The sequence below is a fragment of the Pseudophryne corroboree genome, chromosome 2 (genome assembly GCF_028390025.1).
Source record: "Pseudophryne corroboree isolate aPseCor3 chromosome 2, aPseCor3.hap2, whole genome shotgun sequence".
Taxonomy (NCBI): Eukaryota; Metazoa; Chordata; class Amphibia; order Anura; family Myobatrachidae; genus Pseudophryne; species Pseudophryne corroboree.
Genome location: NC_086445.1, coordinates 1,004,571,503 through 1,004,586,685, shown reverse-complemented (window position 1 = coordinate 1,004,586,685; position 15,183 = coordinate 1,004,571,503). Strand labels below are relative to the sequence as shown.

General features: G+C 41.1%; 1 protein-coding gene across 1 annotated transcript in view; it reads left to right on the top strand.

Annotated features, from left to right (window-relative positions):
* KCNJ6 (potassium inwardly rectifying channel subfamily J member 6) overlaps positions 1 to 15,183 on the top strand; it is a 371,462-nt gene that overhangs the window by 196,974 nt on the left and 159,305 nt on the right. The gene's annotated exons all lie outside the window — the stretch shown is intronic.

Here is a 15,183-nt window from a genome sequence, read left to right as displayed (position 1 = left end):
AGTGCCGACACAGAGGTAGCTACAGCCGTGGACTACCGTACTGTACTGTGTCTGCTGCTAATATAGACTGGATGATAATGAGATGTAGTATGTATGTATAAAGAAGAAAGAAAAAAAAACCACGGGTAGGTGGTATACAATTATGGACGGACTGCCGAGTGCCGACACAGAGGTAGCTACAGCCGTGGACTACCGTACTGTACTGTGTCTGCTGCTAATATAGACTGGATGATAATGAGATGTAGTATGTATAAAGAAGAAAGAAAAAAAAACCACGGGTAGGTGGTATACAATTATGGATGGACTGCCGAGTGCCGACACAGAGGTAGCTACAGCCGTGGACTACCGTACTGTACTGTGTCTGCTGCTAATATAGACTGGATGATAATGAGATGTAGTATGTATAAAGAAGAAAGAAAAAAAAAACCACGGGTAGGTGGTATACAATTATGGATGGACTGCCGAGTGCCGACACAGAGGTAGCTACAGCCGTGGACTACCGTACTGTACTGTGTCTGCTGCTAATATAGACTGGATGATAATGAGATGTAGTATGTATGTATAAAGAAGAAAGAAAAAAAAACCACGGGTAGGTGGTATACAATTATGGACGGACTGCCGAGTGCCGACACAGAGGTAGCTACAGCCGTGGACTACCGTACTGTACTGTGTCTGCTGCTAATATAGACTGGATGATAATGAGATGTAGTATGTATAAAGAAGAAAGAAAAAAAAACCACGGGTAGGTGGTATACAATTATGGATGGACTGCCGAGTGCCGACACAGAGGTAGCTACAGCCGTGGACTACCGTACTGTACTGTGTCTGCTGCTAATATAGACTGGATGATAATGAGATGTAGTATGTATAAAGAAGAAAGAAAAAAAAACCACGGGTAGGTGGTATACAATTATGGACGGACTGCCGAGTGCCGACACAGAGGTAGCTACAGCCGTGGACTACCGTACTGTACTGTGTCTGCTGCTAATATAGACTGGATGATAATGAGATGTAGTATGTATAAAGAAGAAAGAAAAAAAAACCACGGGTAGGTGGTATACAATTATGGATGGACTGCCGAGTGCCGACACAGAGGTAGCTACAGCCGTGGACTACCGTACTGTGCTGTGTCTGCTGCTAATATAGACTGGTTGATAATGAGATGTAGTATGTATGTATAAAGAAGAAAGAAAAAAAAAACCACGGGTAGGTGGTATACAATTATGGACGGACTGCCGAGTGCCGACACAGAGGTAGCTACAGCCGTGGACTACCGTACTGTACTGTGTCTGCTGCTAATATAGACTGGATGATAATGAGATGTAGTATGTATGTATAAAGAAGAAAGAAAAAAAAACCACGGGTAGGTGGTATACAATTATGGACGGACTGCCGAGTGCCGACACAGAGGTAGCTACAGCCGTGGACTACCGTACTGTACTGTGTCTGCTGCTAATATAGACTGGATGATAATGAGATGTAGTATGTATAAAGAAGAAAGAAAAAAAAACCACGGGTAGGTGGTATACAATTATGGATGGACTGCCGAGTGCCGACACAGAGGTAGCTACAGCCGTGGACTACCGTACTGTACTGTGTCTGCTGCTAATATAGACTGGATGATAATGAGATGTAGTATGTATAAAGAAGAAAGAAAAAAAAACCACGGGTAGGTGGTATACAATTATGGATGGACTGCCGAGTGCCGACACAGAGGTAGCTACAGCCGTGGACTACCGTACTGTACTGTGTCTGCTGCTAATATAGACTGGTTGATAATGAGATGTAGTATGTATGTATAAAGAAGAAAGAAAAAAAACCACGGGTAGGTGGTATACAATTATGGACGGACTGCCGAGTGCCGACACAGAGGTAGCTACAGCCGTGGACTATCGTACTGTACTGTGTCTGCTGCTAATATAGACTGGTTGATGATGAGATGTAGTATGTATGTATAAAGAAGAAAGAAAAAAAAACCACGGGTAGGTGGTATACAATTATGGACGGACTGCCGAGTGCCGACACAGAGGTAGCTACAGCCGTGGACTACCGTACTGTACTGTGTCTGCTGCTAATATAGACTGGATGATAATGAGATGTAGTATGTATAAAGAAGAAAGAAAAAAAAACCACGGGTAGGTGGTATACAATTATGGATGGACTGCCGAGTGCCGACACAGAGGTAGCTACAGCCGTGAACTACCGTACTGTGTCTGCTGCGACTGGATGATAAATAATGATATAAAAAATATATATATATCACTACTGCAGCCGGACAGGTATATATTATATAATGACGGACCTGCTGGACACTGTCTGTCAGCAGAATGAGTTTTTTATAGAATAAAAAAAAAACACCACACAAGTCACACGACGAGTGTTTAACTTTTTCAGGCAATCACAATATAGTATACTATACTGGTGGTCAGTGTGGTCAGGTCACTGGTCAGTCACACTGGCAGTGGCACTCCTGCAGCAAAAGTGTGCACTGTTTAATTTTAATAATATGTACTCCTGGCTCCTGCTATAACCTATAACTGCTCCCCAGTCTCCCCCACAATTAAGCTGTGTGAGCACAGTCAGATATTATACATAGATGATGCAGCACACTGGGCTGAGCACAGTGAGCACACAGATATGGTATGTGACTGAGTCACTGTGTATCGTTTTTTTCAGGCAGAGAACGGATTATATTAAATAAAACTGCACTGGTGGTCACTGGTCAGTGGTCAGTCACTAGTAAACTCTGCACTCTCTAGTACTCCTAAGCTCCAGTAAATCAAGTGTCTCTGTCTCAATCTCACTCTCTCTCTTCTAATCTAAATGGAGAGGACGCCAGCCACGTCCTCTCCCTATCAATCTCAATGCACGTGTGAAAATGGCGGCGACGCGCGGCTCCTTATATAGAATCCGAGTCTCGCGATAGAATCCGAGCCTCGCGAGAATCCGACAGCGTCATGATGACGTTCGGGCGCGCTCGGGTTAACCGAGCAAGGCGGGAAGATCCGAGTCGCTCGGATCCGTGTAAAAAAAGCTGAAGTTCGGGCGGGTTCGGATTCCGAGGAACCGAACCCGCTCATCTCTAGTTAAAACCCCTTCATTTATTAAATTGCATAGTTTGTGGCATATTTACTTTCATTGGAATTTGGCAGGGTTTTCTTTTTCAGAAATATTAATAAAATAATAATATTTTATGTTCAATCAATCTAATACCGCATTCAGATCGCAAATGCCGGATCCCACCCGATAAAAGAAACGTGTCCTTACCGGGTGGGATCCGGCATTTGCGCTCCTTTGCTGGCTTTCCGACCCAGCAATATACCGGGTCGGTTGCCATAGCAGCAGGGGGGCGCAGCAGCAGCAGGGGCGGGGGTGGAGGCGGCGCTGGGAGATGAGCTCATCTCCTGCGCCGCCTCTCCCTATGCTGTGAATGGGAGCCGTGTTGCATCGACGCGGCTCCCATTCACACTGCACCTGACCCGGTATTCAACCCGGGTATAATCCTTCTTTTATACCGGGTTGAATTACCGGGTGAGACGACCCGCTAATTCTTGGAAAGTGCTTTCACATCGCACACTGACCCGTGTCGACACGGCAATATGCCGTGTCGATACCAGGCTATTTGTGCGATGTGAAAGGGGTCTAAGTAGCCTGATGATTGCATAGTGGTGATAAAAAAAATTTGTGCTAACATTTTACTATATTAAACTTGTATTACTAATTTATATACATTAATATATATGAAGTAGAGTCATAGTTGGACAGTAGTAAAATAGAGGCGTTCGAGGGGAAGGTTTGGCAAACCTACTCCACAGCTGTTGTTCCTTCACTGAGATACCTGGGCACAGGGGACCATAGGGTCTATGGGGGTCATTCCGAGTTGATCGCTCGCTAGCAACTTTTTGCTGGCTTGCGATCAAATAGTCTCCGCCTATGGGGGAGTGTATTTTCGCTTTGCAAGTGTGTGAACGCGTGTGCTGCCGAGCGGGCCAAATTTTTTTTATGCAGTTTCTAAGTAGCTCTAGACTTACTCAGCCCTTGCGATCATTTCAGCGTGTCTGGTCCGGATTTGACGTCAGACACCCGCCCTGCAAATGCCTGGACACACCTGCATTTTTCCAACCACTCCCTGAAATTGGTCAGTTGACACCCATAAACGCCCTCTTCCTGTCAATCACCGTGCGTTCGGCTGTGCGAATGGATTCTTTGTTAAATCCATCGCTCAGCAACGAACTGCTTTGTACTCATAAGACGCGCCTGCACTTTGCGGTGCATACGCATGCGCAGTTTAGCCGCGGTTGAGATGATCGCTGCGCTGCAAAAAGTTGCTAGCAAGCGATCAACTCGGAATGACCCCCATTGTACTAAGACTTGGAGAGAGATAAAGTAGCAGCCAATCAGCTCCTAACTGTCATGTTACAGGTTGTGTTTGAAAAATGGCAGGAGTTGGTTGGTTGGTAGTTTATCTCTGTCCACTTTATCTCTCTCCAAAGCTTAGGGGGCGATTCAGAGATGGAATCAGCCATGCGTCTGTATTCAGCAGCCGCGTCCATCTGGTCTGCGCACGCTCACCGGCCGCAGTGCAAGTGCGTGACCCTTCTCCTTACAGCAGCATCCTGGAGGGATGTGGCCGAAAGGTGATTGACAGTGGCGGGTGTTCCGGGAGGGGGGAGGGGCGTTTTGGTGTTTTGTGGACGTGGCGGTCAAAATAGGGGCATGTCACAAGCATTTTTGGGGCGAATGTGTGACGTCGCACTCAGCCGCTCTGATATAAAAAAATAGTGGCAGACTGCTTGACAGTGAAGCCAGGCTGTGCAGGCGGGGGTCGACTTTAAATCGATGCATCCGCAATTAAATTGTGGACGCATCGTGAGGCTGCGCCACAAATGTGGGGCAGCCGTGCCCTGTGCTGGGCGGCCTCCAGCATGGGAGGAGATGGATGCAGATCTTGCTGCGGATGCAACGATCTGGGTCCAACTCTGAAGGACGTCTTTAGTACATAGACTCCCTTGTTTATTAAATTTACCAAACTAACCTTTCTGGATGGGTCGTCAGTTGCGTTACTCCATGAATATTAATAAAGTATGGAGAGACCAACAGTGTGAGCTTTTCCCCAGTTCCAGTCAATGGGGTAAATTTACTAAGAGGGGAGTTCTATTTAAGATGGAATGTTGTTCATAGCAACCAATCAGATTCTACTTCTCATTTATCTAGCCCCTTTTAGAAGATAATACATGGAATCTGATTGATTGCTAAGGGCAACATCCCATCTTAAATAGAGCTCCCATCTTAGTAAATTTACCCCAGTGTCTTGAAGCAGGATTGTGGACAGCAGTGGCAAACGCAGGATTTGCATGGGGGGGTTTCCAGAACTGGGCGGAGCCAATCACGGGGGTGGGGACTGAGGTGACCCAGTATATGCTGGGTCCGTAAAACTAGTGTGTTTGTGTGTGTGTATATATATATATATATATATATATCTCTATCTACACATATATATATATATATATATATATATTTTATTTTTTTTGCGCTCGCCACACTGTTGGTAAGCCGGCGGCTGGCCTCCCGGTTGCCGGGAGGCCAGCCGCCGGGAGATCGTAGTGAACCCATATACACATATACATAGCATATTAAACATGCATGCATACCAGTATATATATATATATATATATATATATATATAGACTTGCAGAAGTGTGGCACTCGGCTTGATGAATAGACAATAAACCAGTCAGGTCTTACAACGTTTCAGTGCTTTTATTGCACTATCGTCAGGATACAAAACAAATGAAAATGTTACATACCTTTATACACCTACACCCAGAGTGAATTCGCGCCAGCAGGTCAGTCTGAACCTCCCACTCGCGTCCAATACATATTACATCATCACGTTAGTGACACCCATCACCATAACAACAGAAAACAAATAATCTCATCACGGCCTCTGAAAAAAGTATCTGTATATTTCAAGAGCAACAAATCTTAAAAGCAACTGAAACTCAGATATTCATTTAACCCCTTGGGTGACAATACATCCAAGCGGTAAATCCATTCCGTTTCCCGTTGCAATAATAATCGATTACGATCACCTCCTCTCAGAGGCTTTTGTACAAAATCAATCATCCTGTATTTAATACTCGCAACACTGTGGTTAAATTCGGCAAAGTGCCTGGCTACAGGTTGGTCAGATTTACTCTTGCTAGCTAGAGCAGCTCTAATAGCCGACCGGTGCACAGACATTCGGTCCTTAAATCTGCCCTGTGTCTTACCTATATAGGAAAGACCACAGGGACAGATAATCTGGTACACCACATACGTTGAATTACATGTCAGGTGGTGTTTAATGCGATATTCTTTACCTGTATGTGGGTGACAGAAGACATCACCAGGTATAAGATACCCGCAAGTAGTACAACCACATTTGAAGCAGCCAAAGCTTTTAGTAGACATAAAGTGTGATGGTTTCTCCTTAATGGCACTAATGTCGGCATGTACTAATAGGTCTCTTAAATTGCGACCCCTCGTGAAACAAGGCATGGGATTCATATTGTGAAAAGGTAATTGTCGGTCAGACTTAATAACATGCCAATGTTTTTTAATTACTGTATTAACCTTTCTCGATTGGATGTTAAATTGATTAATTACTGGAAATCGTGTCATATCATTATTTTTAATCTCAGATTTATCCAATAATCGTGCTCTATCCAGCATCATCACTTTCACGCTGGTTTTTACTAAATCTTGTCTGGAATAACCTCTTGCAACAAGTTTCTCAATTAAAGACTCTATCTGTGCTCTAGCAATGGAGCTGTTAGAATTAATTCTCCAAATCCTTAGCATCTGAGAGTAAGGTAATGATTTTTTCAAGCTAGGAGGATGGCAACTAGTGTATTGAAGAAGTGTATTGCGATCAGTTGTTTTTGTATGTACTGATGTCACAAACTTATGAGCATTAATCATAATGTCCACATCAAGAAAATCAATTTTCTCTTGACTCATTCTGATGGTGAATTTAATTGGACATTGACTATTATTGTTAGTTTCAATTAAATCAACAAATGATGACTCAGTACCCCTCCAAACAATAAATAAATCATCTATAAACCGTTTATACAAAACAATATTGGATGAAATATCTAAATCAGAAAAAAAGATTTTTTGTTCTATATTAAACATAAAGATATTAGCTATCATCGGAGCAACAGCAGAGCCCATTGAGCATCCGCTCAACTGAATGTAAAACTTGTTATCAAATAAAAAATAATTTTTTTTCAACACAAATTCCAATAAATGAATACAAAATTCCACAAAACCCTCAGAATACATGCCACTGGAGACCAAGAACTCATTAACCATCTGTAAACAAGCCTCTTGAGGAATCACGGTATAAAGGCTAGCAACATCAGCGCAAATCATCCAAGCTCCTTCAGGTAATTCCTGTAAGGAAATCAGTTCATTCAAGAACATCGTGGTGTCCAATAGAAAGTTCTTATGTTTTTTAACCAGCGGTTGAAGTATTGCGTCCAGATATACAGAAGCAGGTTGTGATAGCGAACCCCGTGCCGACACGATCGGCCGACCAGGAGGGGGAGTTAATCCCTTATGTATTTTTGGGAGGGTATAAAGGAGGGGAGTCAAAGGGTACTTAGGAAACAAAGAATCGGCTAATTTTTGATTAATTATATTATTATCAACCGCCCTTTTAAGAATCAATCCCAATTCTTTTTGAAAAATATTAACAGGGTCAAAAGGTAACTCTCTGTAGGTGTTGGTATCACTTAACTGGCGCAAGATTTCCTTACGGTAATCCTGCAAATCCTGTAATACAATAGACCCACCTTTATCGGCGGGTCTAATAATAAGATTTTTATTATCAGTCAAGGTTTTAATAGCTAATTTTTCACCCGGAGATAAATTAGGATGAACCACACCTGTGTCAGAAGTAACCATGCTAATCTCTTTGTCTACCAATCGCATGTACGTTTTTAGGCTAGGGTTATTTGTATTAGGGTCAAAACTCGATTTAGGTAATATTTTTTTCAGCTGTTCTGGTATAGGATCAGGTTGTGTATCACTAACGGGAAGCACTGATCTATTAAAAAATTCTTTAATTTTTAATTTCCTAAATAACTGGTGCTTTTCTTGCTGCCATCTAAAGTCATCAAAATATGTGGTAGGGATAAATGATAGACCTCTATTTAATAATGATTGTTCTGTTCTAGAGAGGTCATAGGAGGAAAGATTAAATATTATTTCCTCCTGGTTGCCGGAGGTTTCTTTCCAAGGGCCCCTTCTTTTATTTTGGCCACCCCTCCTTGTTGCTTTACATTTTTTGCTTTGATTTTTGCCCGGGTTTGTGTCCCTAAAGGGGCTGAACCTGGTTGAGAAAAATCAGAATCACTGTTGGTAGTATAATCTTGAGAAGAAGAATCACCAAATCTAGGGTTACGTCTAAAAAATGGACGTTTGTTCATAGTCCCCCTATTGCCAGAAATCCACTGATACACTGTGTGTTGTTCGTAATCTAATTGAACCTTGGAAAATTTTTCTTTTTTGAATTTCAATAGATCTCTACGGTACATGGCAACTTGGTTTTCTAATTTACTCAGCCAGTCGCCCTCTTTATCATTCGTCAAAATTGGTAAATGTTGATCTTCAAAGACTTTAATCATATCACGTAATCTGGTTTGTTCATTTTTAGCAAATTCAATTATAAGCAACATCAAGTCAAATGAGCAACGATTGAGTATACCGATCCACTTTTTACAAAACTGTGGATCCTGTCTACCCACAGTTGGTCCATTCTTCATACGCAACCCACGTGGGATGACCTTAGCCCGATAATGATCACTTAAAGAGATGGCATGAAACTTATAGTCAATTTCCTTCCTTTTTAATTTCCATAGTTCTTTATATAGAATGTCACAAGACGAAGCCTCAGGTTGTGCATTGAGACCTTGTAATTCCAAAATAACTTCAGCTTCCGCTTCAGAGAAGCCAAAAGTATCACTACCAGAGAATAATGCAGGATTAAACGGGAATTCCTCGTCCCTTTCTCCACCTTCAGCCATATCAAACCACCAATGTTACAGTCTCTCGAAAAAGATACTTGAATGCTTAATTAGCAATAATCATATAAACCAGTTGTTCTTACCGACTCACATGTAGTTCCTTTGCATAGAACAGTGCAGAGTCGTGAGCGATATTCACCTCCCTTCACCGTGGAAGCACACAGTAATCCTGGGTAGGTAATTGAGCAGGTAAAAAGTAGCAGGTGCCTTGTCAATTAGGACTGATTGCACAGCCCAATAGTATAGCAGTTTCAGACCGGCACTCCACGCAAATTTCAAATGACTGCGCCGGTGCCTCCACATATACCAAAAGTATAAATATAGACTTGCAGAAGTGTGGCACTCGGCTTGATGAATAGACAATAAACCAGTCAGGTCTTACAACGTTTCAGTGCTTTTATTGCACTATCGTCAGGATACAAAACAAATGAAAATGTTACATACCTTTATACACCTACACCCAGAGTGAATTCGCGCCAGCAGGTCAGTCTGAACCTCCCACTCGCGTCCAATACATATTACATCATCACGTTAGTGACACCCATCACCATAACAACAGAAAACAAATAATCTCATCACGGCCTCTGAAAAAAGTATCTGTATATTTCAAGAGCAACAAATCTTAAAAGCAACTGAAACTCAGATATTCATTTAACCCCTTGGGTGACAATACATCCAAGCGGTAAATCCATTCCGTTTCCCGTTGCAATAATAATCGATTACGATCACCTCCTCTCAGAGGCTTTTGTACAAAATCAATCATCCTGTATTTAATACTCGCAACACTGTGGTTAAATTCGGCAAAGTGCCTGGCTACAGGTTGGTCAGATTTACTCTTGCTAGCTAGAGCAGCTCTAATAGCCGACCGGTGCACAGACATTCGGTCCTTAAATCTGCCCTGTGTCTTACCTATATAGGAAAGACCACAGGGACAGATAATCTGGTACACCACATACGTTGAATTACATGTCAGGTGGTGTTTAATGCGATATTCTTTACCTGTATGTGGGTGACAGAAGACATCACCAGGTATAAGATACCCGCAAGTAGTACAACCACATTTGAAGCAGCCAAAGCTTTTAGTAGACATAAAGTGTGATGGTTTCTCCTTAATGGCACTAATGTCGGCATGTACTAATAGGTCTCTTAAATTGCGACCCCTCGTGAAACAAGGCATGGGATTCATATTGTGATACTACTTGCGGGTATCTTATACCTGGTGATGTCTTCTGTCACCCACATACAGGTAAAGAATATCGCATTAAACACCACCTGACATGTAATTCAACGTATGTGGTGTACCAGATTATCTGTCCCTGTGGTCTTTCCTATATAGGTAAGACACAGGGCAGATTTAAGGACCGAATGTCTGTGCACCGGTCGGCTATTAGAGCTGCTCTAGCTAGCAAGAGTAAATCTGACCAACCTGTAGCCAGGCACTTTGCCGAATTTAACCACAGTGTTGCGAGTATTAAATACAGGATGATTGATTTTGTACAAAAGCCTCTGAGAGGAGGTGATCGTAATCGATTATTATTGCAACGGGAAACGGAATGGATTTACCGCTTGGATGTATTGTCACCCAAGGGGTTAAATGAATATCTGAGTTTCAGTTGCTTTTAAGATTTGTTGCTCTTGAAATATACAGATACTTTTTTCAGAGGCCGTGATGAGATTATTTGTTTTCTGTTGTTATGGTGATGGGTGTCACTAACGTGATGATGTAATATGTATTGGACGCGAGTGGGAGGTTCAGACTGACCTGCTGGCGCGAATTCACTCTGGGTGTAGGTGTATAAAGGTATGTAACATTTTCATTTGTTTTGTATCCTGACGATAGTGCAATAAAAGCACTGAAACGTTGTAAGACCTGACTGGTTTATTGTCTATTCATCAAGCCGAGTGCCACACTTCTGCAAGTCTATATTTATACTTTTGGTATATGTGGAGGCACCGGCGCAGTCATTTGAAATTTGCGTGGAGTGCCGGTCTGAAACTGCTATACTATTGGGCTGTGCAATCAGTCCTAATTGACAAGGCACCTGCTACTTTTTACCTGCTCAATTACCTACCCAGGATTACTGTGTGCTTCCACGGTGAAGGGAGGTGAATATCGCTCACGACTCTGCACTGTTCTATGCAAAGGAACTACATGTGAGTCGGTAAGAACAACTGGTTTATATGATTATTGCTAATTAAGCATTCAAGTATCTTTTTCGAGAGACTGTAACATTGGTGGTTTGATATGGCTGAAGGTGGAGAAAGGGACGAGGAATTCCCGTTTAATCCTGCATTATTCTCTGGTAGTGATACTTTTGGCTTCTCTGAAGCGGAAGCTGAAGTTATTTTGGAATTACAAGGTCTCAATGCACAACCTGAGGCTTCGTCTTGTGACATTCTATATAAAGAACTATGGAAATTAAAAAGGAAGGAAATTGACTATAAGTTTCATGCCATCTCTTTAAGTGATCATTATCGGGCTAAGGTCATCCCACGTGGGTTGCGTATGAAGAATGGACCAACTGTGGGTAGACAGGATCCACAGTTTTGTAAAAAGTGGATCGGTATACTCAATCGTTGCTCATTTGACTTGATGTTGCTTATAATTGAATTTGCTAAAAATGAACAAACCAGATTACGTGATATGATTAAAGTCTTTGAAGATCAACATTTACCAATTTTGACGAATGATAAAGAGGGCGACTGGCTGAGTAAATTAGAAAACCAAGTTGCCATGTACCGTAGAGATCTATTGAAATTCAAAAAAGAAAAATTTTCCAAGGTTCAATTAGATTACGAACAACACACAGTGTATCAGTGGATTTCTGGCAATAGGGGGACTATGAACAAACGTCCATTTTTTAGACGTAACCCTAGATTTGGTGATTCTTCTTCTCAAGATTATACTACCAACAGTGATTCTGATTTTTCTCAACCAGGTTCAGCCCCTTTAGGGACACAAACCCGGGCAAAAATCAAAGCAAAAAATGTAAAGCAACAAGGAGGGGTGGCCAAAATAAAAGAAGGGGCCCTTGGAAAGAAACCTCCGGCAACCAGGAGGAAATAATATTTAATCTTTCCTCCTATGACCTCTCTAGAACAGAACAATCATTATTAAATAGAGGTCTATCATTTATCCCTACCACATATTTTGATGACTTTAGATGGCAGCAAGAAAAGCACCAGTTATTTAGGAAATTAAAAATTAAAGAATTTTTTAATAGATCAGTGCTTCCCGTTAGTGATACACAACCTGATCCTATACCAGAACAGCTGAAAAAAATATTACCTAAATCGAGTTTTGACCCTAATACAAATAACCCTAGCCTAAAAACGTACATGCGATTGGTAGACAAAGAGATTAGCATGGTTACTTCTGACACAGGTGTGGTTCATCCTAATTTATCTCCGGGTGAAAAATTAGCTATTAAAACCTTGACTGATAATAAAAATCTTATTATTAGACCCGCCGATAAAGGTGGGTCTATTGTATTACAGGATTTGCAGGATTACCGTAAGGAAATCTTGCGCCAGTTAAGTGATACCAACACCTACAGAGAGTTACCTTTTGACCCTGTTAATATTTTTCAAAAAGAATTGGGATTGATTCTTAAAAGGGCGGTTGATAATAATATAATTAATCAAAAATTAGCCGATTCTTTGTTTCCTAAGTACCCTTTGACTCCCCTCCTTTATACCCTCCCAAAAATACATAAGGGATTAACTCCCCCTCCTGGTCGGCCGATCGTGTCGGCACGGGGTTCGCTATCACAACCTGCTTCTGTATATCTGGACGCAATACTTCAACCGCTGGTTAAAAAACATAAGAACTTTCTATTGGACACCACGATGTTCTTGAATGAACTGATTTCCTTACAGGAATTACCTGAAGGAGCTTGGATGATTTGCGCTGATGTTGTTAGCCTTTATACCGTGATTCCTCAAGAGGCTTGTTTACAGATGGTTAATGAGTTCTTGGTCTCCAGTGGCATGTATTCTGAGGGTTTTGTGGAATTTTGTATTCATTTATTGGAATTTGTGTTGAAAAAAAATTATTTTTTATTTGATAACAAGTTTTACATTCAGTTGAGCGGATGCTCAATGGGCTCTGCTGTTGCTCCGATGATAGCTAATATCTTTATGTTTAATATAGAACAAAAAATCTTTTTTTCTGATTTAGATATTTCATCCAATATTGTTTTGTATAAACGGTTTATAGATGATTTATTTATTGTTTGGAGGGGTACTGAGTCATCATTTGTTGATTTAATTGAAACTAACAATAATAGTCAATGTCCAATTAAATTCACCATCAGAATGAGTCAAGAGAAAATTGATTTTCTTGATGTGGACATTATGATTAATGCTCATAAGTTTGTGACATCAGTACATACAAAAACAACTGATCGCAATACACTTCTTCAATACACTAGTTGCCATCCTCCTAGCTTGAAAAAATCATTACCTTACTCTCAGATGCTAAGGATTTGGAGAATTAATTCTAACAGCTCCATTGCTAGAGCACAGATAGAGTCTTTAATTGAGAAACTTGTTGCAAGAGGTTATTCCAGACAAGATTTAGTAAAAACCAGCGTGAAAGTGATGATGCTGGATAGAGCACGATTATTGGATAAATCTGAGATTAAAAATAATGATATGACACGATTTCCAGTAATTAATCAATTTAACATCCAATCGAGAAAGGTTAATACAGTAATTAAAAAACATTGGCATGTTATTAAGTCTGACCGACAATTACCTTTTCACAATATGAATCCCATGCCTTGTTTCACGAGGGGTCGCAATTTAAGAGACCTATTAGTACATGCCGACATTAGTGCCATTAAGGAGAAACCATCACACTTTATGTCTACTAAAAGCTTTGGCTGCTTCAAATGTGGTTGTACTACTTGCGGGTATCTTATACCTGGTGATGTCTTCTGTCACCCACATACAGGTAAAGAATATCGCATTAAACACCACCTGACATGTAATTCAACGTATGTGGTGTACCAGATTATCTGTCCCTGTGGTCTTTCCTATATAGGTAAGACACAGGGCAGATTTAAGGACCGAATGTCTGTGCACCGGTCGGCTATTAGAGCTGCTCTAGCTAGCAAGAGTAAATCTGACCAACCTGTAGCCAGGCACTTTGCCGAATTTAACCACAGTGTTGCGAGTATTAAATACAGGATGATTGATTTTGTACAAAAGCCTCTGAGAGGAGGTGATCGTAATCGATTATTATTGCAACGGGAAACGGAATGGATTTACCGCTTGGATGTATTGTCACCCAAGGGGTTAAATGAATATCTGAGTTTCAGTTGCTTTTAAGATTTGTTGCTCTTGAAATATACAGATACTTTTTTCAGAGGCCGTGATGAGATTATTTGTTTTCTGTTGTTATGGTGATGGGTGTCACTAACGTGATGATGTAATATGTATTGGACGCGAGTGGGAGGTTCAGACTGACCTGCTGGCGCGAATTCACTCTGGGTGTAGGTGTATAAAGGTATGTAACATTTTCATTTGTTTTGTATCCTGACGATAGTGCAATAAAAGCACTGAAACGTTGTAAGACCTGACTGGTTTATTGTCTATTCATCAAGCCGAGTGCCACACTTCTGCAAGTCTATATTTATACTTTTGGTATATGTGGAGGCACCGGCGCAGTCATTTGAAATTTGCGTGGAGTGCCGGTCTGAAACTGCTATATATATATATATATATATATACACACACACACACATACAGTACACATATATATACACATGTATATATATATATCGTGTGTGTGTGTGTGTGTGTGTGGGTGTGTGTGTGTTTATATGTATGTATGTATGTATATACATGTGTATATATGTAGGCACATGGATATACATGTACTATAATTAAAATAAAGTAAACTGTTATTGCACTTGCAAGTGCCACCAGGAAGGCAGCAGGCTGCAGAGGACGCTAGACAGTCATTAATAATACTCATGCAGCTAAAAAAAAAAAAAAAATTTTTTTTTTTTTTTTTTTTTTTTTAGTGGAGGGGGGTTTCTGGGTACTCGGAAACCCCCCCTGGGTGCGCCACTGGACAGTAGTTAACTTTCAAGCAACACAT